The sequence below is a fragment of the Nelumbo nucifera genome, chromosome 1 (assembly GCF_055504915.1).
Source record: "Nelumbo nucifera cultivar China Antique chromosome 1, China Antique-T2T, whole genome shotgun sequence".
Classification (NCBI taxonomy): Eukaryota; Viridiplantae; Streptophyta; class Magnoliopsida; order Proteales; family Nelumbonaceae; genus Nelumbo; species Nelumbo nucifera.
This window is the reverse complement of record NC_142649.1, coordinates 66,339,156-66,365,111: the sequence shown is the minus strand read 5'-3', so window position 1 is coordinate 66,365,111 and position 25,956 is coordinate 66,339,156. Positions and strand designations below refer to the sequence as shown.

Genomic DNA, 25,956 nt, shown 5'->3' with positions numbered 1-25,956 from the left:
CATCTCCATATACCCTTCTCCACTTCTCCCTCCCTCCCTTAGTCCCCCTCTCTTCTCATCTCTCTCCTCCTACCCATCCCCCTTATAAACTGCAATTACAAAACCATCTCCCAATCTAGCATACATTTTTTTGAAGCACAAAGAAAAACTCCCCTTCCTCATCCCTCTTGCCATTAATTGTGAAAATTTTTTAAAAAGTAGAATAAATCCCTTATATTCAAATAAAATAAGGGAAATAATTAAACTTTTTTTTGGTAAGATATTTGAATTATTGAAGTATAGGTAATCAATTTAATGTATAGTAGCTAAAATTTCAGTTGAGTTGGTTTAGCACAACCCTTCAGATGAATTGTTGTAAAAATAATAGTATAAGAAGGCAGAATTGAACTATATTGAGAGTAGAATTGGCTTCAGAAAACATGGTTTATAGATATCTATATGGGGACCACCTTGGCAAGTTAGAAGCCATTAAGCTTCAGCCCTCCCAAACAGGCACCACCAGTTTGGTGGGACTGTTGGAAGTCATAGGCTTGTAGAATGTAACAATACTCATGACAATTCATGATTGTTGTTGGTCTTTAATTAGAAAGCAAGGAAATAAGAACAAAAGCTGAAATCATTCACCTTGAAAAAGGGCATTCAGTCAAACTACACCAAATGTGCAAAAACCCTTATACAATAAAAGAGAGAGTTGCAGAACAAATAACTAGCAAATTGTAAGCTAACCAACAGCTAGAAACAGATAAGTTCTATATTAATATCTTGATTAGAGAAACTATTGTAGGTTAAATAATAGCCAGAAGTAGATAAGTTATTCCTTAATACCTTGATTAGGTAAACTATTCAGAGGTGTAGAAAAAAAAATATTTGCAATCATTCACCCAAATGATGGACTTTAGTTAAATTACAAGTTAGAGACAACTGCAAAACTTACCAGATTTAAAATCAACAAGAAACCATCAAGGCTCCCTGCCGCTTCAAATAGAAAATAGTAAATAGAGTAAAAATTCAAATAAAATGATGCCCTACAAATTTGGTAAGAAATTGTCCCATTAAAAGAAAGAATACAAAACTCTGGTTTAGTTTTTCTTTGTTACCTAGACATATAATGAGCATTAAGCCATAAATGTTCCACGTGTTGACCTCTAACCACATATGTACACGAACCCAGTGCTTTAAGTATATAGTTATAGATTAGATTATTATCTTGTTAAATAAAATAACTATAACTATATTATTTAAGAATAATAAGTAACTATAATGGGGAAGCCTTAGTCTGGTTATGGTTGTCAGTGGGTTGGGTCTAGGTAGGACTAATCTCAAACCTGTTATTTAATCAAGACAAAATTATAGACCCGATTACATTGAAAACATTAGTTGTTTATTCAAATAATAACTTAAAATTTAAATTTTGATAATATAATCTTAATAAAAATAATAGAAAAGTACTAAATTATTTATATGTTAATAAGCCAAATATGTTTAACTACAAAAATTATATATATATATATATATATCGGGTTTGAATTAGTTCAGGACAGGCAAGAACTAAAATCAACCCAATCATTAATTGAGACAAAATCTTAGATCTGTTATAATTGGTTGGGTTGATTTGTATCCATTAGATAGATCCAACCCATTGATAACCCTAATCTAGTTATCTTTTTTCTAGTAATAATAGTTTGTTAGTAAATTATTCCTAACTAAATAAATAATTTAAAAATAAAATTAAAAAGGAATAAATAAAAATAAATAATATATTTTAATTTTATTAAATAAATGTTTAGATAATATTTTATTAAATTGAATAAAATAAATAAATTTGCATGGCAACCAAACACATCTTAATGTGTAAACTATAGGGGTGTTTTTAGAAATTACAAGGGATCTCTAAGTAAATGACCCTTTCATTAATCTCTCATTTTAAGAAAAAAACAAGATAAAATGTAAAAACCAAAAAGAGATTAAAGAAAAATAAAGAGAATCGTGTGAGAGAAAAGGTGGGAATAGACATTAAAAGAGAATGAATTGACGTGAAAAGGGGGAGGGTACTGAAGAGAGAAGGTGGGAGAAAGAGAATGATTTGACGTGAAAGGGGAGGGTGAAGAGAGAAGGTGGGCGAAAATAGAGAGAGAGAGAAAGAGAGAGTGAGATTTGACATTAAGAAAGTGATTTGACGGGAGAGAAAGAGGGTCAAGAGATAATGGAAAGGATCAAAAGGGAGAAATGAGAGAGAGGAGGGAGAAGGGGTGTATGTCAAACAAAGAGCATGCCATGTGTTGATTATTTATCAAATAAGAGGATATCATCAACAAAACAGAAGTGATTAATACAGATACCAAATCTACCAAATTTGACTCCATGTAAATTTTGGTGCTCAAGTAGTTGATTGCACAATAAGAAAGAGGTGACCTCAACACAAAGTATAAAAAGATACGGAGAGTGCGGACAACCTTGTTAGAGGCCTCGAGAAAGAGAATGGGCCTAGAACATGTGTTCATGATAGTTAATTAATCACCTAGAAGCCCTACTGCACCAAACACAAGAGCAATGTAACACATCTCTACAAGGGACTTTTTGCTATTCGCCATGCAGATGTCCTTGAAGTCAGTGATATGAGATGTATATTTGCCAAAATTCTTACAACTACTATTCCCAGTATTATTCCCTTTCTCTCTCTTTTAATTAATTCAACATGATCTCTACTATCTCTATATATACACCTCTTCCTAGTGTCATCCATCATCTTCAGGTTTTTTCTTTTCATATCCATTGGTTCTCTCTCTCTTGTTAGGATTAAAATCCCTTCTTAAAAGTGTGCAAATCAGCAATGTAAATGATAAAGGAGAAACAACAAGTAACGGCCAAAGAGAAAAATAATTAAACACCACAAGAAGAATAGTACAAGAATTTTTAACGTGGAAAATCTTTTCAATGTAAAGAGTAAAAATCACGGGGCACTAACTCAAAACCTTTCCACTATCAACAAATATAATGGGCCTACAACTTCTCTAGTTCCAACTAGAGAATAACAACTTCAAGAAACAACTTCTTGGATACATAGAAAATAGTTACCAAACAAGATATATTTCAACAAACAAACATGAGAAAAATCTCACCAATCAGGATGCCCGAACCCCCTCCAAAACCACTGTTGAAGAGCCAAGAAACCCATCAAATGATTGATGGAATAAGTCTAAAACAACAACAACCACAACGGTTGATTGAATGTGCTCTTGTTCACGTAGCAAGAAGCTTGAATATGTTCTTATTCTTCTATTGTAAAAGAGAACTTCCCTACCCATTCTCTTCTTCTCTTTTAGGATACCAATCTGAGTGTCTAGAATGCCAAGAGACAAGACCAAATGTGGCTTGTAGAGAAAGCCATAGAATAATGGATAGTGGGTCCCACCATCACTAACATTAACCAAGACAAGACAATTTATCTCATTCCCACTGATGAGAGAATATCAAGAGTTTCAATTTTATTTTGTCTTTCTTCACAACTTTCTCAAGTTACTTATTGCGCAACAGCTTCAATCAGTGCAAATTCATGCTCAACTCACACCGTTCAAACAGTCTCTTGCAACCTTGCATTGGGAATATCTCTCCATTAAATAAAGCACATAAGTATGAAGAATTTTCAATGCAATGCTGTAAAAGCTGTTCAAATGGACTTTGCACCGACTGAAACTGAACTCGAGACCCAACACATGAAAGAAACACAACATCTCTCTCTCTCTCTTTCAAGAGACCAACCACACTTCCCATTGGATTCAATGGCCATTGTTGAGGTATATTACTCCATTCATGGTTCTGTTTTAGCATATATCCATCCGTAGTTGTAGCTTGCATCTGCAAGTTCAACAAACTTCAATGGTGATCAACAATTCAACATGTTTTAATTCCACCAATTCTGTTATTCCAAAACCCCATTCTTTCTTATCAGGTCATGATGTTCTTCCATTATATATGGAATCCACAACGAGCTCGAATGATAGAACTCCTCCTCTCCTCCAAGCTCCAACAAGCTTCCATTGAAGTCTCCATCTTACAATTTTAAGGAACTAATACAGTAATAGTATAATGCCTACAAAATTCCAAGTATGGCGGATTAATTGGGTATCTTTAACCATGTTCCGTATTAAACATTTACCAGTTCATTTAAATCTAGAATTTTCCCCTTGTGCTTATTGTTTTGTTGTTTCTGATATCTAAAACAACTGCCCGGGTGCTGCAGCAGGTTGTATCAGCAACTACAGCATTGACAGATATTCAAGATGCAAAAGAGGAATTGAATAAGACTCAAGAGTCTACCAACAAACAAGAAGAAGTGGCGGCACCTACATCAGAATCAGTAGTGGCAGAAGAACCAAAAGAAACAACACCGAATGCCCCATTGTAGGAAATGGTCTCTCCAGAACCAGAAGTTGAAGCTCCTGCGCTGTGGTTGAGGAGATAGAAGTAGTAGAAGAGGCAAAGGTTGAAACTGATGAGCCAGTAGCAGAGCACAAACTGATGAGCCAGTAGCAGAGCACAAAGACGAAGAGACTCAGGATGTGACACCAGTAGAGAAGACTGAAAAAGAGACTGAAGAGGTGAAACCAGAGCCAGTTGTGGAAGAGACACCAGAGGAGTCCGGATCACCTATCAACAACATACATACGAAAATGCAATCTTACATATATTGGCATCAATTTCAAGCTGGCATCTACCCCAACTGTATAGTGGAGCTATGAATTCTTAGGGTGTGCTGATCAGCCATCCCAACACCCTAATAGTAGGGGTGTCAATTGGATTGGATTTGGTACAATCCGATCCAGTCCAATGTGAGACCATTATAATGGACCAGGTCCAATCCAATCCAATGAATGTTTTAGACCAATTTGGACTGGTCCAATTGAATGTCTAGACCGTCCAATCTGTTCAAATTCATTTCGATTTAGATTGGTTTCAACTCAAATACGGTCCATTGACACATATATTCTTATCTTATATTAATGGACCAAATATTGACATAATCCAACCCAATTCAATATAAATTTGTTACGGGTGGACCAGGTCAAATCCAATCTAATAAATATTTTGGACCGGATTGATCCAATCCAATATGTCTTATTGGTTCATCTAATCCATCCAAATTGATTTTGGACTGACGTGATCCAATCCAAAACTGATCCATTGACACCCTTACCTAATATTACAATCTAATACTGCACATCTCATACACGACGAATCCCACTTTTATCATAGGTCTCTCATGGTGAGATATACAGTATCGAATCGTAGGAGTTGGAATGCGTTTTATTGGCGGGAGATCCGAATTCATCACCATCCTCTTTGATAATATATACTATTATTTGTGATAACTTGCAAAACAGGATTTGTAGGGAATAAGAAAGGAAAATAAAAAGAACTGGTAGAATAGCTTAAGATGTGAAACAGCTTTATACTTTTCACCAACAAAAAACAAGCAGCTTTATCCTTTTGATTACCATTGACAGGGTCACGATTGTCTAGATTCTAGAAGTACCAAAATATGAAGGGGTGTGTACGTAGGGGATTATTCTTTAATTTATTTAAAGAGAAGTCCTAGTTTGGGTAAAAAGCAGCCACCATGATCGCAAGAATGCCACAACCATCTGATCCACATTTTATAATTTTAGTACCTGTATTTTTTTCAATAATCAAAAACTAAGTAAGGATTCAGTGGCTGTAATCATTCCATTCATTATTTATTGCCGAAGAACTAATCCTCCCAACTCCCAAGAATATTCATAGATATATTATGGATCTTGTTATGTTTTTTACATGAACTAGGTTTACAAGATAAATCAGATCAGGAAAGTTCTTAGCCTGGATTGCTGTAGCCTTTTATCGTTTGGAATAGATTAATTTTCAATGGAAACATGCATCAATTCAATCGTTTGGAATAGCTAGGTTTACAATATTATATATATATATATATATATATATATATATATATATATATATATAATATTATGGTTGGTGAGTTTGATGTGTTGAACATCAGTATATCTGGTAAGCCCTTAGTTACTTGGAATTGAATGATTCATTTGTAGATAAGTATATTTTTTTTTTGGTGATGGTGAATTTTTAGCTAATTTAAAAACTTAGTTCTTGTGGCTTTATTATCTTTTTTTTTTTAATATAAACTGTATTTTGACTGCAGTTGGTAAAATAAAATTCTGAATTGTGGGCTACTTTTTTTATTCCTTACAGTATGTTCAAATTCAAGGATGGAGAGATGTGATTTTTTTATTGCTTCAATTCTGTTTCAGCTTCTAATGGGCAGAATTAATATATCTATTTTGTGGCATAATTATAATATTTTTAATTTTATTAAGGATAATTTTAGATTTTTGATGATTTAGGTTGTGTTTGGTTTCATGGGTGTTTATTGAAAAAATGCCACTTTGCATATGAAGCAAAATGAAACAAATGTTTGGTTTCACAGTTTATCAAATAATTGGTAGAAAATTGAAACACTTTGATTTTTGTGCATGGGGCATTTGATGAAATGTCAAACTCTTATTTCCCTCAATGCCCCAGTGCTTCTTGAAACTAAATACTAATGTAGCACACTTTAATGGTATTAATCTAAAGTAGAGAATAAAAAACATTTAAAGTGAAGTCCAATCAAACAACAAAAACAAAAAACATTTAAAATGAAAAAATACAAATAAACAAGCTATCCATAAAGATGAATTGAACTTTAGATGTATGAATGGGGTTGATCGTTGTATTGTTCAGACTTCGGAGGGCTAAAACTTTAGATGTAACGTGGTTTAATCCACCTTTTTGGCTGGGAGCTTTAAGTTTACCTAAACTTGTATTCTGTTAATTGTTAATTAATAGTTAGGGTAAATTACAAAGACCCCCCTTGTATTATGGGGTCTGTGACAAAGACCCCTGTACTCTGTTTTGTGACAAATACCCCTCTGTACTATGACCGTGAAACAAAGACCCTTTTCCGTTAAAATTCTTCCGGATTTCCTCCGGCATGAAGGAGCTCTTGCACAGAAGAGAAAACGTTGATCTGAACGCCCTCAAATCCGTAGCTTGTCACAAATATGGCCTCACTCGTGTCCCCAAACTCGTCGACATGATAGCTGTCGTGCCAGAATCGGAACGCGAACCTCTGCTCCCTTGCCTCCGAGCCAGGCCCATCTGCACCGCTTCTGTTATCGTTCACATCTGAGATGAATTACAATAACTAACTATCAATTCTAAGAATCTACGGGTAAACTGATCTCAGGGATTTTTACACCGTTTCACTAACGGTGAGGATTCAGGATGGATTGATTTGTCATGCATAATGGAGATTGTCGGAGACTTTGAAGATTGAAGGTTGGACCCACCCACCACACACACTATATCAACCCCAATGGGAGATGGTTCATCATCATAAGAATAAAAAGAAAATGAAGAAAAACAGGAGAAAAATCGAATTTGACGGAAAATGTTCAAACCAAATATAGAACGATGATGAACGAACTTTCCCCTGTCTTTTTCTATTGCTTTTTGTTTATCAGGATTTACGCGTAAAAAATATGGAATTTAAAGTGTATACCAGTCACCTGGAGATGCCTGGACTGCCTAGTCAAAATAAGATTGAGCTCTATCTTGGTCTCTATGCATCTCCCATATGAGTTTCCAGTACAGAGACAACACTTCTCCGTCTCTGAGACTCGCCAATATAGCTCTACCATAGTACTCTTCCACTTTAGCCACATCTTTCTCCACCTGTACAAATCAGATTCAAAAAATAAAAACGTCATTATGAGATGATGGAGTAAAAACATCACCGGTAAATCGAACTGCCAAGTACCTAATACAAGAATTAGCCGTAATTCCTCAAGAGAAGTGGATTTGTTGGGTTCGATTTCAGCATCTGTTGATGGAATTGCCAAGTTTCGCTAGCTCAAAACTTACAGCTGTACCAGAAGCGGTGCGGACGGGCTTGGATCGGAGGCGAGGGAGCAGAGACTTGCATTCCGATTCCGACACCACTGCTATCATCTGGACGAGTTTGGGGGCACGAGCGAGACCATATTTGTGACAAGCTGCAGATTTGAAGGCACGTTCAGATCAACATTCTTTCCTTTGCGTGAGCGCTCCACCATGCTGTTAACGATCTCCACCTTGCCGAGGAAATTGGGAAGAAGAAAGGGGAGGAGAGAAAGGGGAAGGGGAAGAAGAGAGGTCAGGGGAGAGAGAGGGAGACAGAGGGAGGACTTGCAACAGGTTCGTGTATCGTGAGGTTGAGGAAGATGAACAGTGTTTTCTTTTATTACAGAGATAATATGAGAACTAAAAATTATTACAATAGCATATTTGAACGGAAGACTAACGGAAGGGGTCTTTGTCTCACCATCATTGTACAGAGACGTCTTTGTCGCACAACAAAGCACGAGAGGTCTTTCTCATAGACCCCATAGTTAATGATAGTTGTTTGTTTAATTTATCGATCAATTAAAAGAAAAAATCCCAACAGCGGAACTATCACATTCATGTCATGTTGTGTAATGACGTGGTCGTTACTGCAAGGAAATTCACATCTCGGTAGGCTGAACTGCTGACCGGCCGGCCGGCCGACTGGGTCTTCGCACTTTGAACAGTCAACACTACCTTCCACTGCGACACAAGTGAAAGGGACCCTCGATCTATATCTCCACCTACCCGGCCGGCCGAGCTATAGCCCGTCTTCTCCCAAGTCCCAACCATAATGGTTTTATTTTATAGAATTTTCTATTTTGTTCGGACTTCGGAGGCCATATTGACTAATAATTTTTCTAAGGTAAGGATAATTACTTAAATGTCCCCTTACATTCTCAAAAAATTGTTTAAATCTCCCCTCACTTTCATCATAAACACCCATTTCATACAAACGAACGGCTAACCTTTCACAGGAGGCCAATAATGCCTAAGGGTTAGTTTGGAAAGAGTGCACCTATAAATATATAGTGTAAAATCTTATATTTTTGTATTGTTTTGTATGTATTTATATTGTATATATTTGTATTTGCACTCATTTCAAACTGAGCCTAATGCTCCATTTGGAAGGAGTATAAATACATATATGTAGCGCAAAACCTTTTATTTTATATTATTTTGTATGTATTGTACGGTATATATTTGTATTTATACTTTATCCAAACTGAGCCTAAAATGCAATTGCTTTAAATGAAAATATGGTTATAGGTTCCATAAAGATATCAGCATCTTTATGGCTGGAGATGAACTCGGATCCAATCCTCACAATATAGTGCTCACACCATCCTTAGAGTCACTTACAACCATGTATTGGAAATATTTCTTTACTTGTATGTTTTTATTCATATAGAGATATATTCCCAATGCACACGGTCTTGTGATGACTGAATCTGATCTTTTTGGTGATTCAACAACATTGGATTTCTGTGGTGATGCTTTTGAAATTCTAGAGATACTGATTTGTTTGGAAATTCTCTTCAAGATACTGATTTTTACTTTATCCAATTATATGGGTCGACTATATTAATTCTGTTTCGCAATCCATTCCTAACCAAAATAAAAATAAGGATTTTGTTTTTTGTTTTGAAAAATTTAAGCTTTATTTGGTGTCTTTTCGCACAGGCTGTTTAAAAAACCGACATTCCGCATTTTAGTCTTTCCCTATTTGATTGGGAAAAGATCTAACCATTAAAAGATGCCACCCCAAAAAGTCATGTGAAGTCCATTTTGATCTATTTTCAAGAAACTCTAAATAAAACTTTTCGATTTTTTTCATCATATTTTTCAAACACACCTTAACCAAATAGTCTTCAGGCTGCTAAGATCTTAATACGAAATCTTACATCATCTTTTAGTTGTTAGATCTTCCAAAAATCTTTCAGAAAAAATTTACCAAACGCCACCTTACTTAGCGTATGATCAATTGCAATTTGCAAACGGCAGCTCAGAGGTTGGAGTCATTTCAGAAAACTGACGGGTGGTTTAAAAATTTAGCAGAAAGGCAGAAACGTGAGTAGAGATTTAAATATTTAACCAAAAATAAACTTATAAACCAGCGGCTTGAGTGGTGGCAGCATCAGCAATCAACATTCCTGCATGCATGCTGAAACGGTCAATTGAAAAAAAGAAAAATACTAATCACCATTGCTCTTTAAGATAATAGTATAATGCCATTCACCAAACCCGCTAGGAATTATAAAAAAAAAAATAGTAGAATTTTATAATATTTATAGGCGACGTGCTTTTTCCTCCATTCCATGGTTATCAAGTATCAATGTATCAATAGATGTGTTATGCATATGGGAATACGTATTTATTTATATTTTTTGAAATGTAAATAAATATTAAACGCGTACGAGATTAGATACGTATTTAATTACTTAAATGTAGATTGACCACACAATCATCTATTTAATCATGTCATTAGTTAGAGTTTGGTAATGTTGTGAACTGACCAAGACAAAATTAAGTGGTAATGTGCCTTGCTGCTGTTATCAATTATGGAATGTGCTCGAATCAGTCTCCATAAATAAAATCTACAAGACGCTCTCTCTCTCTGTCTCCCTCTTTTAAGTCTTATGAGTCGGAGGCTGAGCTGAACAAAAACCAGCTTTCTTCTGGGAATCGAGTTTCAAAGCTTTGCAGCAGCTTTCACTCCTGTGAGCTTTCCGCCAATGTCAATATCTTATTCTCTGTTTCTCTTATTTGTTCTTCACTCAGCTGTTCTCGCCGCCGCTCAGAGTTCCAGAGCTTCTAAGAACACTACCAGCCCATGGCAGACGTTACGTGGTGTGTATCTTCTTCTTCTTCTACTAGTACTATTACATTTTTTTTTCCTTCTTTTAATTTGCTGTCTGAATAAACTATATATAGGAGTTTTTTCTTCGACTCTCCCTGTGTCTCTTTGCCCTTCTCTTGCTTCTTCTCTAGATGTTTCTTCTACGTTTGCTGGTGTATATCTCCATAATTTTCTACTACTATTACTATTCTTTGTGTATCTCTTTGCCCTTCTTTTTTTATTGGTTTTTCTTTGGGGAAATGCTGGATTATTTTATGATATGAATAAATTAAGAAAAAAGGAAAAGGAAGAAAATTGAAATGAATTTGTTTTTCTCTGTTTTTTTTCCAGAGAAAATGCTTTAGTGAGAAGGTTGTGTTGTGAAAGATGAATGATCATGGATAAGCATGAGCATGAGTTTTTCTTCTTCAATTCGTATATTTCCTTAAAACTTTCTTCTCGTGTTCTACAATTTTTCTTGGGAAGGTAAGGGGAAGGGGAATAAACCAAAATAAGCTTTTTAAAACCGACCCAGAGAATGAACCGGTCAGTGGTCCGGTTCCTGGGTCGAATGGTCTGACTGTTTGAACATTAAAATCGTCAGTTCTACGATTTTTGTCAGCCTGTTCTTACAAAAAAATTAAAAAAAGGTCAAAACCGTTGAATGGTTTGAATGGTTCAACCGCCCGGGTCAACGGTTTGCTGACCAAATCAACATTTCTTTTGCAAATATCCAGTTTTGGGAAAAAATAGAACTGGTCCCAATTTTTCTGGTCCGACCGTCTGGTCCAGTCCGGTTTTGAAAACCATGAACCAAAATAAATCAAAAAGGGATGGATTTTTTTCCTATTACTATCTTAAACTATTTCTCATTGTATGTTAATTATCTCAGCCCTAAGTGTGTCTTATTTATTCTCACATGGAAGTGTTCTTTCTTTTTCTTTTACTAATAAATTTGCACGTGCTTTGTACGTGACAATTTTAGGTGATAAAGATAGTAATATACATCAAAATTATTTTAAATTTTGTATATATTTCTATGTGTTTAAAATAATTCTATATTATAGATGTCCCAAATGTTTTCTACAAATATTTTGTATTTTTTGTATTCTTATCTTTCTTTAATTTTTATTATTTAATTATGACATCATGAATTGACCCATTTGACCCAAATGGTTGATCTTACCCACCACCTAGACAAAAGGACAATTTCATTTTTTGGTTCAATTTAAACAAAAAATTATATTGTTAAAAGTATTGGATATAGATCTAATAACATCATTTAATGAGAGAGAATAGACGTTAGTCCTCAAATATATGACTTAATGAGAGGGATTTGAATGAGGTGAAAAATAATAGTTCAAATTACATTTTTAGCCTCACAATTAAAGAGGGATAAATTCAAATTACATTTTTTACGTTTTTATATTTTCATGTGTATAAAAATAATTCTTATTTATGACACTTGTTTTGTTTAATATGATAAATATACAATATTACAGATGCACCTAAATGTTTTTTATTACAAAATTTATGTATTTTTTCATTTTTTTTGAATTTTTAGCATGTTTTTATTTTTTATTATTTAATTATGATATCAAATATTGACACATATGACCTAAACGTTGAATTGTTGACCTAGACCAATAAGAAATCAATTTCATTTTTTTGTTGGTTTTAAAATTTGTATTTCATTTGCATTATCAATGAAAACAGTTTTTGTTTATGACACTTTTTTCTTTAATATTGTTAATATAAAATATTAGAGAAATGGCCCATTTTTCTACATATTTTATTTAACTATGACATCACGAAAGGTAAATTATTGAAACCTCCCTTGAAGTTTCTAACCGTTGCTGGAATCTCCCTTGAAGTTTGGTGATTGCAATTGCCTCCCTTGAATTTTCTAATACAGTTGCAAGTAGACCCCCCCACCTAGAATCCTCTAACAAGAGGCATATGAATGTTTAAAATACCCATGTAGTTATTATTGAGGCTAGTTTTTACATAACAAACAATATAAACTTTAAACAACAAAAAAGTTTAAAATTGCAACTTTACCTTTGAGGGATTCATATGAAAGGAAAATTTATAAAATAAATCAATTTTGGAAAAGATTGAAAGGGTTTGGGGTATTGATTGATATGAAGGGAAAACTTGGAAAATAAACATTTTATTCAAAGTACTAGAATTTGGAGTGTTCATTTTATTGTTAATGTTTGGATGGTTGATAAAAAAGAATTAGATGGCATTCTTAGGGCATTTTTGACTTTTCAAATATCACTTAACAACTGATTTATCGACAGGTATTACATTATCAGATTTTAAAAGTTCGAAGACCAAATTATCACTCGAACCAAAGTACAACTGATCAGGAATTTTCCCTTCTCAAATTCAACTAGTTAAATATAAGATCCGTTTTCTTGTTAAAAACCCTAACCCGATTTAGATTCACGGGTTGGGTCAATTTTTTGCCAGGGTCGTCACTGTTCACTCGTCGTAAAAGCATCATATGAAAATACAGCCGTGAGCAATGATTGAAGTATCGAATGTCGGGCAATGTATCAGATTTCAACGAATCGAGATCGCCTGCCAACAAAAACACGTTCCAATTCTCCATGAATATGATCTTACACCGTGCATCTTGCAGGTCCCACTTTTATGATGGTCCCAGTCTCATGGCGATCCCGATTCGTTGAAATCTGATACACTGCCCGACATTCGATACTTCAATCCTTTCTCACGGCTGTATGAGGACCCTGGCAAATCCCAACTCGATTTGAACACCACCTGTCTCACTCCCAACTAAGTACCTAGGACTGGGAGGGGCTTCCGCCTTCTGCTTCCCCAACTGAGAATTAGCAAAGGAAAGTTGTTCCCCTTTGCAACTAGAATTATACCTGAGTCATCCCGAGCGATGGCCGCTGCCCCAGCTTCTCGAGTTCGGATTTCCTCTTCACACTCACCTCACAGCACGTTGCAACCGTGCGTTGGGAACATCTACCGACGATTAGAAGGAAATCCGGATTCCCCACTCCAGCATATCCAATGACGATTGTCGGAAGCTTGCATAACAAACTCACCTAAACCCAGTTGGGATAGGGTTGAGGGAGGGTTCACTACCTTCGGTTGGCTAAAGTTGACCTCAATCCGACCTAACCCACTTTGATATGGATTTCCTGGAAGCAGAAACCGTGTGAGCACCTGAGAGCACGGCATCCAGCCGCTGGTGGAAGCGAAGGGGACAAATTGATCTTCATAATCAAGAGTAAGAGATGAGCAGTTTCAGTGTATGATATGGCTACGAAAGATAGAATTTCAGACAAAGTGATAGAAATGACTAATAGATGGTTTTCTTCATGAGTGAATTACCTCAGAGAACCAAAATATCTATTCTCAGGGTTCATAAATCAGAGTATCTAGCTAGTTTAGTTCCTGACCATGCAATTGTTAGACAGTTTTGTATGCCCTTACCTTCAATCCGATTGGATGTACTTTTGTTATTTAGTGGAAATAAATAAAGTACATGTTTGATTCATGTTGTTTGGTTTAATTCTGTGTAAGACTCTAAAACTAGACACTTATAGAGACTCGTGTTAGTTTTAAATATTCACAGCCGTTGGATAAGTCTGGGGAGATTTATCCTACCAAGGCTGATACTGTTGTGCCACCAAATGTTGGGATGGCCTGTCTCAGCCACCAGGGTAAGACCCAAGGCACATGCAGTATGAGATTACTTGAATCCTTGAACCGGACCAGATTTCCAGTGTTGCCCTGGACCTTGGAGACAGATGGGCAAAATTGGAAAGTTACACCTGACCCCTAGACTCGATTATGACATTTCATTGGGTGTCGGATCGGGCTATCTTTGATATGCCAATCAGTGAGATCCTTAGATGGGGATCAAAACCTGGGCATGTTGGAACAGTATGAGAATTCATCTGAGTGGGTGATCATAGTGACAGGATCAGCCCCTTTGTCGGACAAAGGGTAATGATCAGGAATGCACTATCCCTGATGGAAACCAAACTGCCGGCAGTTGATTTCAATCGTTGGAATTTTGTTTTGCAAAATTAACATATTTATATATATATATATATATATGTACGGTTTCGAATTGTTTGCAAATGGTTTTAATTCCCGGGATCCATGTGAGTGGAGAGTGCGACACTGTTCCTTGTAGCCGAGGGAGAGGTCCTCTCTTGTCGGGCAGTGCTTGATCATTAAGGGCTGAGAGGTTAAGTGTAAGACCATTTAGGGTAGTACCTGATGGGCTAATCTTGCACCTGCCCATAGTCCCTGGGTTTTTATAAGATGGCTTGGCCCAAGGACCACTTAATGTAAGTGTTGGGTCCATGGAGTCCATATGATGGGCTCAGGGGTTTACTGAGTCTTTCAGTGAATTCGGCTAGGCCTTGTATTAAAGGCTGGGCCGAACCCATGTGGCTGGTGTGTAGATCAATGCTTGGGTCCCACGCCATACAAAGAAGCCCAACTGGGCAGCAGATTGGAAACTAGTTAAACACTGAACATCTAATGGGCCAAAAGCCCATTTCGAGCTGGGCTGATACGATCACCCATCTATGGGGGGAATCTGAGATTAATGTTAGTAAAAGGATTGGGCCTTTGACCTTATCCACTCCAGGAGACCAAATTCAAATTAGATTTGAATCTGGTAACCTCCTGATAAGATCAGGAGTAAACTAACCTAATCTGCAGATAGGAATAAGATAATCCCCTATCCAAATACAGATTTTGATTGGGATAACTCCTAATTAGGAGGTTTCTTAATGAAGAAGAAAGGAGGAGAAAAACAAGAGAGAAAAGATATCAGAATTTGAACTAGGGTTTTGGTGAAAGAAAACTCCCTGCGAATTGAGATTAGATCTCATTCATACTCCAGAGAGAAGAAAAGCAGTTCAGCAATCTTCGTCCCTGGAGTTCTCCTCCTGCCGCCGCCATTCACCCTTGCAAGATTTGATCTTTGCAACATTAGGAAGTCAAGAAATCAGTTCTTGACATCAGCCTTGCAAGAAAGACTGAAAAGACTCAGTGTTTAGTGCTTCCAGAGGGTTCTTGCGAAGGATCCAATGTGTAGGATGCACCCTACTGGTTCTGTTCCATCCACAGCTGTGTCATCTTCAGCAGGAACGGATCTTGGTGCATTCTTTGAGCGTGAACACCAACTTTGAGAGATACTGCTTCTCTGGATCAGGTATATTCCTCCCATTTATCTTTTGGTTCAGATCTGGTTTGATTATGGTTCAAGTAGGATCCTTGAATATTGTATTCTAAATTTAGGGAATATGATTCCCAGTTGGGAGAAGGTAGGAAAATTTTTGAAATTCGCCCACCCATTCTGCAACCTTTATGGTGTCCATTAGATGGATCCTACCATTCTTTCAGTGGTATCAGAACCACAGGTTCGAATCTTGAACCAAAAGAAAATCAGATCTGACCCTGCGTAGATGGATAGAAGTTGTTCTTTCAAGATTTGCGCAGATTGTTTTCTTTATTTCAAGAAACTATTTCTTGTTAAGGGCGATTGATCTAAAATTAATTTTTGTTAAATCCAAAATTCATTTAGAATTGTTCTTCATTTATTTTGATTTAATGGACTGTTCGAACCTGGAGATCGCAATGCAGATTTGGCGCAGATGGTCTACGCACCCTTTTTTCCTTTCTATTTATTTATTTCATTTAATTCGGTCTGTAAATAATTTTTTTTATTTTCTAGACTGAATGTATAGGATTTGATCAAGAATGTAATTAATTAATAGAAATTAGATTTCTGTTATTTTTTTCTTGATTAAAGAAGAAAGAAGAAGATGGCGGCGCTGTAGATTTGCAGATGGAGAAATCGCTTCCTGCGATTTGCAGTTTGTGAAACTGCAACATTGGAGATTAACCTCTGTTTTGCAGGTGGTGCAAACAGTCCATAGATTGATTTGTGATTGCTTGAAATCAAAATTATTAATTTCAGATCTTTCATGAATTAATTCTTGAGTTGAAAATCAGTTTTGGACCTTTTCGGAGTAGATTGGACCAAAACTGTTTGGACCGAATCTGGGGTTCGAAGAGGACTGTTATTCAGTCCATATTTCTCACACTTGCTGTTCCAAATCTGATGTTCAATTACAAGGATTAATTCGGCCCACCTGTAAAGCCCAGTTTTAAATAGTTAAAACTGCAAAAGCCCACTATTGTGAGAAAAGCTGTATGGGCCGAACTGCTAATTGCGATTCAGCCCATACACCTAGTAGACATTAATTGTTAATGATTTAGATTTTAAATGGGCTATTCGATGGGCTTTACAGCAGTTAATTGATTGGATCAATTCCTCCTTTGCATGTGATGTTTGGATGTATGATGTGTTGCGACCATGAGCCATAAGCACTTGGCCCATGAAGACTCGTTAGTGGCTCTTGCGCACACCATAGTTGAATGCACATCATTGCCATGGTGTCCCTTAAGGTCATTGGATGACCCCTCTTCGCTTGGTGGACCCCACAACCCTGAAAAGGGATGCGTACGGAACCCCTAGCCGATTAAGGCCCACCAGAAATCTGACTTTATAAAAGTTAGTGGGAGCCACTCTGGTTTGACCTAAATTAGAACTAGGGCGTAATTTTGTTCCCTCCAGCAAATATGAATGCATGTGATAGGGAGATCCATATGATGGACTCTCTAAAGGCCTTCCGTCATTAGCACAATGATGGGTCCTTCAGTAATGAGGAAACGCACCATAAAATTGGGCTATCCATTTGCTATTGGATCTATTAGAGTGTTTCATAAGATGATAGGGGTGTCATAGACCGATGTGGGAGGGGCTTCACCAGAAAATGGGAACTCTCTCACAATACCTTGGCATAACCTGAATATGATGGGTGTGCACTCACTGGACAGAAAGGTTTACCTGAAAACGACACTGAACCTTGTCTGACAGAGGCCAAAGGGAAACTCATTTGATGAGTGGATATGATCCGTGACAGAAAAGTGGTGGGGTTATGTAGCTGAAACAGTTGGCTTCACGCACCCCATGTGATTTCCCACATTTCCAGAGACATTTCGTCGTCTCCGCCACTGAGAAATGAGGGAAATCTCAGAGATGAACAAATGGGAATAAAACATAGATTAAAAGCCATATCTATGTAGGTAACATGAATCAAACTAAGGTTGTGGACTAATATCTTTGCTGTTTTATTAGAAAATGGCAAACGGTCAATTTGCAAAGCTGCTAGCCGATAACAAGCTTAAGGGCCCAAACTATGCCGACTGGTACAGAAATCTTATGTTGGTCCTAACTTCCGAAAAGTTAAACAAGGTGGTGAAAAATCCTGCCCCGGAATGTCCGGGTGATAGGGCTTCTGAGGCCCGTAGGAGGGACTACCAAGATTGGGAGGATAAGAACTCCCTAGCCCGCTGCTTTGTCATTGCCTCATTAGACAACTCAATATAGAGGCAGTTCGATCAGATCGAACTAGCCAAGGACATATTGGGCAGTCTAAGAACAATGTATGAAGAGCATAACCGTTCTACTCGACAGAAGGTCCTGAAATTGTTCATGACCGCGCAGATGACCAAAGGGCAGAAAGTTCATGACCATTGTCTTCGGATGATGGGATACATTAACGAACTTGAAGCTCTTGGATCCGGGCTAGATATTGGCACGCAAGTGGATGCCATCCTAAATTCTTTGCCCCCTTCCTTCAATGCGTTCACAATGAACTATAATATGAATAAGCTGAATGTCAGCGTCCAGGAACTCAGTAATATGTTGCAGAGAGCCGAGGATCTACTCAAGAAGGATGAGCCTGTGGTTATGCTTGCCGAAGCTAATAAATCGGGCAAGAAAAAGAGAAAGGCAAAGAAGCCCTAGAAGAAAGCTGCCAAACCTAAGAAGCAAAAGAAGAACAAGTTATCAGATGTCTGTCACTTCTGCAAGCAGACCGGCCACTAGAAGAGGAATTGTCCTGCCTACTTGGAATCTAAGAAAGGTAACATCGAAACTTGTGTCATAGAAACTAATATGTTAGTTACTTCTGTATCCTGGTGTGTTGACTCCGGGGCTTCAACTCATGCGTGTAACTCACTGCAGGGGTTCAAAATTAGCAGAAGGTTGAGTGAAGGCGAAGTGACACTATTTTTGGGAACAACTGCAAGTGTTGCAGCTGCGGCAATAGTAACCGTAGAATTAGTTTTTAGAGAAGGAGTACTTGTGCTTAAAGATTGTCTTTATGTACAAAACTTGAGAAGAAATTTAATTTCTGTTTCTAAACTGTGTGCTGATGGATATACTGTTTATTTTAGTAATATGATTACTGTTAAACGGAATAACAAATTCATCGCATGCAGGGAACTGGAGAACGGTCTCTATGTTCTACATCCTTCTCTAGAAACTATCTTAACCGAAACTACGTCGGTCGAAAATCCCAAGAAAAGGAATCGTGATACAGTTAATCCCACGTGCCTCTGGCATTACCGACTTGGCCATATCGGTGTTGACCGAATCACAAGACTGGTAAAGGATGGTCCTTTGGATTTTCTAACCGTAGAAAATCTTCCCACTTGTGAACCTTGCCTTCAAGGTAAGATGTCTAAGCGGCCTTTTGACGGTAAGCCTGAAAGATCTGAAGGCACACTTGACCTAATACATACTGATGTATGTGGTCCCCTGAGTGTTAGGACACGGAATCAACACGTGTATTTCATCACTTTTACAGATGATTTTTCACGATATGGTTATGTGTACCTAATGAGACATAAGTCTGAATCCTTTGAAAAGTTCAAAGAGTTCAGACAGGAAGTCGAGAAACAGTTAGGGAGAGAAATTAAGGCCCTTCGATCAGATCGAGGTGGCGAGTATCTCTCTGACGAATTCAGGGACTACTTAAAGGACAATGGGATAGTGTCACAATTAGCTCCTCCTACTACACCTCAACTCAACGGTGTTTCAGAGAGGAGGAATAGGACCTTGTTGGACATGGTCCGGTCACTTCTCATACGCTCACAATTACCCACATCCTTTTGGGGATACGCATTAGAGACTGCTATCTACGTGCTGAATCGGGTTCCAACCAAATCAGTTCCGAAAACTCCATATGAACTTTGGACCGGAAGGAAGCCAAGTGTAAGACACTTGAAGGTTTGGGGTTGTCCTGCACACGTTAAAAGAACAAGTGCGGACAAGTTGGAATCTAAAACCAGTCATTGCCTGTTTATAGGCTACCCAAAGGATTCAATGGGTTATCTATTCTATGACCCAAGTGAGCAGAAAGTGTTCTGCAGTCGAAACGCCCAATTCTTAGAATCCGAATACATCCTGGACACCCATCGTCAGGAAATAGTTCTTGATGAGGAGAGCTCAGGAGCAGTGGGAGATGTCCCACAAGTTCCAGGTAATGACCAACCTAGAAGGTCCACCCGGGTATCCAGACCACCAGTCCGATATGGTTATGACCAGGATAGTTACCTGGTGGAAGCCTTGACTAGTGAAGAGGATCCCGTGACTAATGGAGGCCATGAGATGGGTGGAGGCCATGAGAGCTGAGAGCTGAGATGGACTCAATGGACTCCCAGAAGTGGGTGGAGGCCATGAGAGCTGAGATGGACTCAATGGAGACCAATGGAGTGTGGACTCTAGTAGATCCACCCTCCGGGGTAAAAGCAATTGGTTGCAAATGGATCTACAAGAGGAAAAAGGGCTCCAATAGCAGGATTGAGACTTACAAAGCTCGGTTGGTGGCGAAAGGGTATACTCAGAAAGAAGGCATCGATTATGAGGAAACCTTTTCGCCCGTTGCCATGCTTAAATCCATTAGGATCATGCTAGCTATAGCAGCATACCATGACTATGAGATTTGGCAAATGGATGTCAAAACTGCGTTCCTGAATGGAGATCTTAGTGAAGACATCTACATGCAGCAGCCATAAGGCTTCATTGCTGCTGGTCAGGAACACATGGTATGTAAACTTAATAGATCCATATATGGACTTAAGCAGGCTTCTAGGAGTTGGAACATCCGATTTGATTCTGTAGTCAAAACGTTTGACTTTGAGCAAAATCCAGATGAACCCTGTGTTTACAGGAAATCCAGTGGGGATAAGATCACCTTTTTGGTGTTGTACATGGACGATATCCTACTCATTGGGAATGATGTAGAAATGTTGACTTCGGTCAAAGTATGGCTATCACAACAGTTCTCCATGAAAGATCTTAGAGAAGCTTCATACATACTGGGTCTTCGACTCTATAGAGATAGATCGAAGCGGATAATTGGATTATCCCAAGCTGCTTATATTGACAAAATTGTCAAAAGATACAACATGGAAAACTCCAAGAAAGGAAACGTTCCTTTCAGGCACGGAGTCACTCTCTCCAAGAAGATGTCTCCCAAGACTTCTGAGGAGATTAAGAGCATGAGAGACGTTCCCTATGCCTCAGCCGTTGGGAGCATCATGTATGCCATGCTGTGCACTTGCCCAAACATTGCTCAGGCGGTGAGTGTGGTAAGCAGATTCCAGGCAAACCCAGGGCAGGAACATTGGACTGCTGTGAAGAACATACTCAAATACCTTCGAAGGACAAAAGAGTTTTGTCTGGTATTCGATGGTAGTTCACTACAAGTTCTAGGGTATATCGATGCCGATTTCCAGTCGGATCCAGATGATAGAAAGTCTACATCCGGATATGTTTTCACGATAGGATCGTGTGCTATTTGCTGGAAAAGCAGCAAACAGGGGTCCACTGCAGACTCAACAACCGAAGCCGAGTACATTGCCGCAAGTGAAGCTGCCAAGGAAGCCGTGTGGATGAAGAAATTCATACACGAATTGGGAGCGATTCCATCCAGCACATCACCCATCCCGTTGTTGTGTGACAACAATGGAGCGATCGCCCAGGCTAAAGAGCCTCAGGCTCACTCGAGGTCAAAGCACATCGAGAGAAAGTACCATGTACTACGGGAGATCGTTGGTAGAGGGGACGTCCTGATTCAGAAGGTAGCATCAGCGGATAATGTGGCAGACCTATTAACTAAGCCACTAACACAGAAGGTGTTTGAGAAACACGTGGAAAGTATGGGACTCCGGCTTGTACCAGATTGGACATAAGTGCAAGTGGGAGCTGTTAGACAGTTTTGTATGCCCTTAGCTTCAATCTGATTTGATGTACTTTTGTTATTTAGTGGAAATAAATAAAGTACATGTTTGATTCATGTTGTTTGGTTTAATTCTGTGTAAGACCCTAAAACTGGACACTTATAGAGACTCATGTTAGTTTTAAATATTCACAGCCGTTGGATAAGTCTGGGGAGATTTATCCTGCCAAGGCTGATACTGGTGTGCCACCAAATGTTGGGATGGCCTGTCTCAGCCACCAGGGTAAGACCCAAGGCACATGCAGTATGGGATTACTTGAATCCTTGAACCGGACCAGATTTCCAGTGTTGCCCTGGACCTTGGAGACAGATGGGCAAAATTGGAAAGTTACACCTGACCCCTAGACTCGATTATGACATTTCACTAGGTGTCGGATCGGGCTATCTTTGATATGCCAATCAGTGAGATCCTTAGATGGGGATCAAAACCTGGGCATGTTGGGACAGTATGAGAATTCATCTGAGTGGGTGATCATAGTGACAGGATCAGCCCCTTTGTCGGACAAAGGGTAATGATCGGGAATGCACTCTCCCTGATGGAAACCAAACTGCCGGCAGTTGATTTCAATCGTTGGAATTTTGTTTTGCAAAATTAATATATTTATATATATATATATATATATATGTACGGTTTTGAATTGTTTGCAAATGGTTTTAATTCCCGGGATCCATGGGAGTGGAGAGTGCGGTACTGTTCCTTGTAGCCGAGGGAGAGGTCCTCTCTTGTCGAGCAGTGCTTGATCATTAAAGGCTGAGAGGTTAAGTGTAAGACCATTTAGGGTAGTACCTGATGGGCTAATCTTGCACCTGCCCACAGTCCCTGGGTTTTTATAAGATGGCTTGGCCCAGGGACCACTTAATGTAAGTGTTGGGCCCATAGGGTCCATATGATGGGCTCAGGGGTTTACTGAGTTTTTCAGTGAATTCGGCTGGGCCTTGTATTAAAGGCTGGGCCGAACCCATGTGGCTGGTGTGTAGATCATTGCTTGGGTCCCACGCCATACAAAGAAGCCCAACTGGGCAGCAGATTGGAAACTAGTTAAACATTGAACATCTAATGGGCCAAAAGCCCATTTTGAGCTAGGCTGATATGATCACCCATCTATGGGGGGAATCTGAGATTAATGTTAGTAAAAGGATTAGGCCTTTGACCTTATCCACTCCAGGAGACCAAATTCAAATTAGATTTGAATCTGGTAACCTCCTGATAAGATCAAGTGTAAACTAACCTAATCTGCAGATAGGATTAAGATAATCCCCTATCCAAATACAGATTTGGATTGGGATAACTCCTAATTAGGAGGTTTCTTAATCAAGAAGAAAGGAGGAGAAAAACAAGAGAGAAAAGACATCAGAATTTGAACTAGGGTTTTGGTGAAAGAAAACTTCCTGCGAATTGAGATTAGATCTCATTCATACTCTAGAGAGAAGAAAAGCAGTTCAGCAATCTTCGTCCCTGGAGTTCTCCTCCTGCCGCCGCCATTCACCCTTGCAAAATTCGATCTTTGCAACATTAGGAAGTCAAGAAATCAGTTCTTGACATCAGTCTTGCAAGATAGACTGAAAAGACTCAGTGTTTAGTGCTTCCAGAGGGTTCTTGCGAAGGATCCAATGTGTAGGACACACCCTGCTGGTTCTATTCCATCCATAGTTGTGTCATCTTCAGCAAGAACGGATCTTGGTGCATTCTTTGGGCGTGAACACCAACTTTGGGAGATACTGCTTCTCCGGATCAGGTATATTCCTCTCATTTATCTTTTGGTTCAGATCTGGTTTAGGGAATATGATTCCCAGTTGGGAGAAGGTAGGAAAATTTTTGAAATTCGCCCACCCATTCCGCAACCTTTATGGCGTCCATTAGATGGATCCTACCATTCTTTCAGCAATGACCAAAAACAAAGTAGACAAATTAATTAGTAAAGATAATAAGAGTAAGCTACATCTCGTTTCTCATGGCTGAATTGATAATGTGGACTATAAGGCTATAACGTTGCACTGAGGACACAATGAATTTGTGCTGATATAGGTGCTATTAACATTGTTTGAATTGATATCTAGTAAATTTACACTGTTGTTTCACCATGTATGCTTAAATGTATTAAAGTTGGGCGTTTCATTTATATCTTTATGTTGCATTTGGATTGTGTGATCTTGTTCATTTATACTTTCATAGAAGATTTACACCTCAACTATTTTGCCTTTATGTCCTTTGTTTTTTTTTTTCATTGATCAAGTACAGTATTCTTGGTATATATTTAGAATTTGGTACATGGACTGCGATTATCCAAATGTTGGCTAGAATTATCATCAGTGCTTTGGTATTCTTCTAGAACTACTATGTAAAGTAGACTGTCTGTTGACATTTTCCCATTTTGCAGGAAATGCACCTTTAGTCATAGCGAAGGGTGGCTTTTCAGGGCTTTTTCCAGATTCCAGTTTTAATGCCTATGCATTGGCTTTACTGTATAGTTTACCCAATGTAATCTTATGGTGTGATGTGCAATTAACAAAGGATGGAGCTGGGATATGCTTTCCAGACCTCAAGCTAGACAACTACTCTGACATTGCATCTGCTTTCAAAACCAATAGAACATACTTTGTCAATGGGCAACCCATACAAGGATACTTTTCTGTGGACTTTACCTTGAATGACTTGAAAATTGTCAACCGTAAGTTCCAATTTTTTGAGTTGTTTCTAATCTAATACTAGAATTATATGCATGCACAGATCTAGAAAATTTGAATGAGATCTTTTGACACTGATATAAAACGGTTGAGAATTTTCATATTCTTAATAGACTAAAATAGATTCATACTGATTTTCCTTTTGAGTAACTTCATTCTGATTTAATTTCCTTTTCTTTTTGATAAATGAAGTATAATTTGTATTAATGAAGAGGGAGGGACACCCTCAAAAAGACATGTATAATGTATATTATGTACATGGAAAGAAACAAAATGTGCAGTATATCTCTTACTCTAATATAGAATTGCCATAAAAAACAATCCCTTTCCAGTAGGAATAGAAATGATTAAACTTCAAGTACATTCCTTCCGCAAGGACCAGCAAACAGGGTTCGAGCTTCCAAAGGATACTGCCTCTCTTGTTGTAACCTTGAGCCGGTCAGTATGAAATCAGACTCTTAAATCACTTGGCATCACCCAAGGATTCTTTAACAACTAGAAAAAATGTGACCAAACTTCAAAAGAATAGTATTCAAGGCAATAAGGCGAGGCTAGGTGACAGGGGGACACCTTGATGCCTAGTCGCCTAGGTGGGTGCCAAGGCGTCACCTAGGCAATGGAATTTTTTAAGTAAAAATCACATATCCTAGGGTAGTTCCCTAGGTTCCATAACCAACTTTCTTTAACACCTATCCATAATTTTCATAAGAAAATTATAAACTTCATGTTTAAGTCTAGAAAATCAACATATTTATGAGAAGAAAAAGAAGAAAGGAAAGAAAATTCAAAAAACATAGGGGCCCATCCCCTATTTTTGTTATAGGAAAAGAAGAAAAGAAAAGGTGGAAGAAGAAATGTGTTGATTAGACAAAATTTTAAATTCTTCCCTTATTGATTCAGATTTTGAAGTCATTGATATCCCAAAAAATAACAATATAAAAGTATTTTATTACACAGTATGCAAAACTGTTTGGCGACTGGGCGAGGCAAGCCTCCAAGGGCACCTTGTCACATAGGCGTCTCCTTGACAACTATGTTCAAAAGATATAGGGCAGAACAGGACCAGATGCTCTAGCCTCTATGGATTCATGGTATCCACTGTCATGCCTCTGGCTGCCTTGTTTTCTATTAATTATTAATATTTTATCTTTTATGGCTGACATGCTTTTGCTGTTGGAGATTTTTGAAATTGTTGTAAAATCACCCACAGATTAGAGATTGGAGTCATTAAATCCCTATGGCTCAGTTTGGAAGGAGTACAACAAATATGTAGAGTACAAAAACCTTGTATTTTGTATTATTTTGTATGTATTTGCA

General features: G+C 38.0%; 1 pseudogene across 1 annotated transcript in view; it reads left to right on the top strand.

Annotated features, from left to right (window-relative positions):
- The first annotated feature begins 10,612 nt into the window (after positions 1 to 10,612).
- LOC104594421 (glycerophosphodiester phosphodiesterase GDPDL3-like) overlaps positions 10,613 to 25,956 on the top strand; it is a 40,326-nt pseudogene continuing 24,982 nt past the window's right edge. The window contains exons 1-2 of the transcript XR_016080700.1: positions 10,613 to 10,806; positions 24,333 to 24,623. The product of XR_016080700.1 is annotated as a glycerophosphodiester phosphodiesterase GDPDL3-like (transcript). The remainder of the gene's footprint in view (positions 10,807 to 24,332; positions 24,624 to 25,956) is intronic.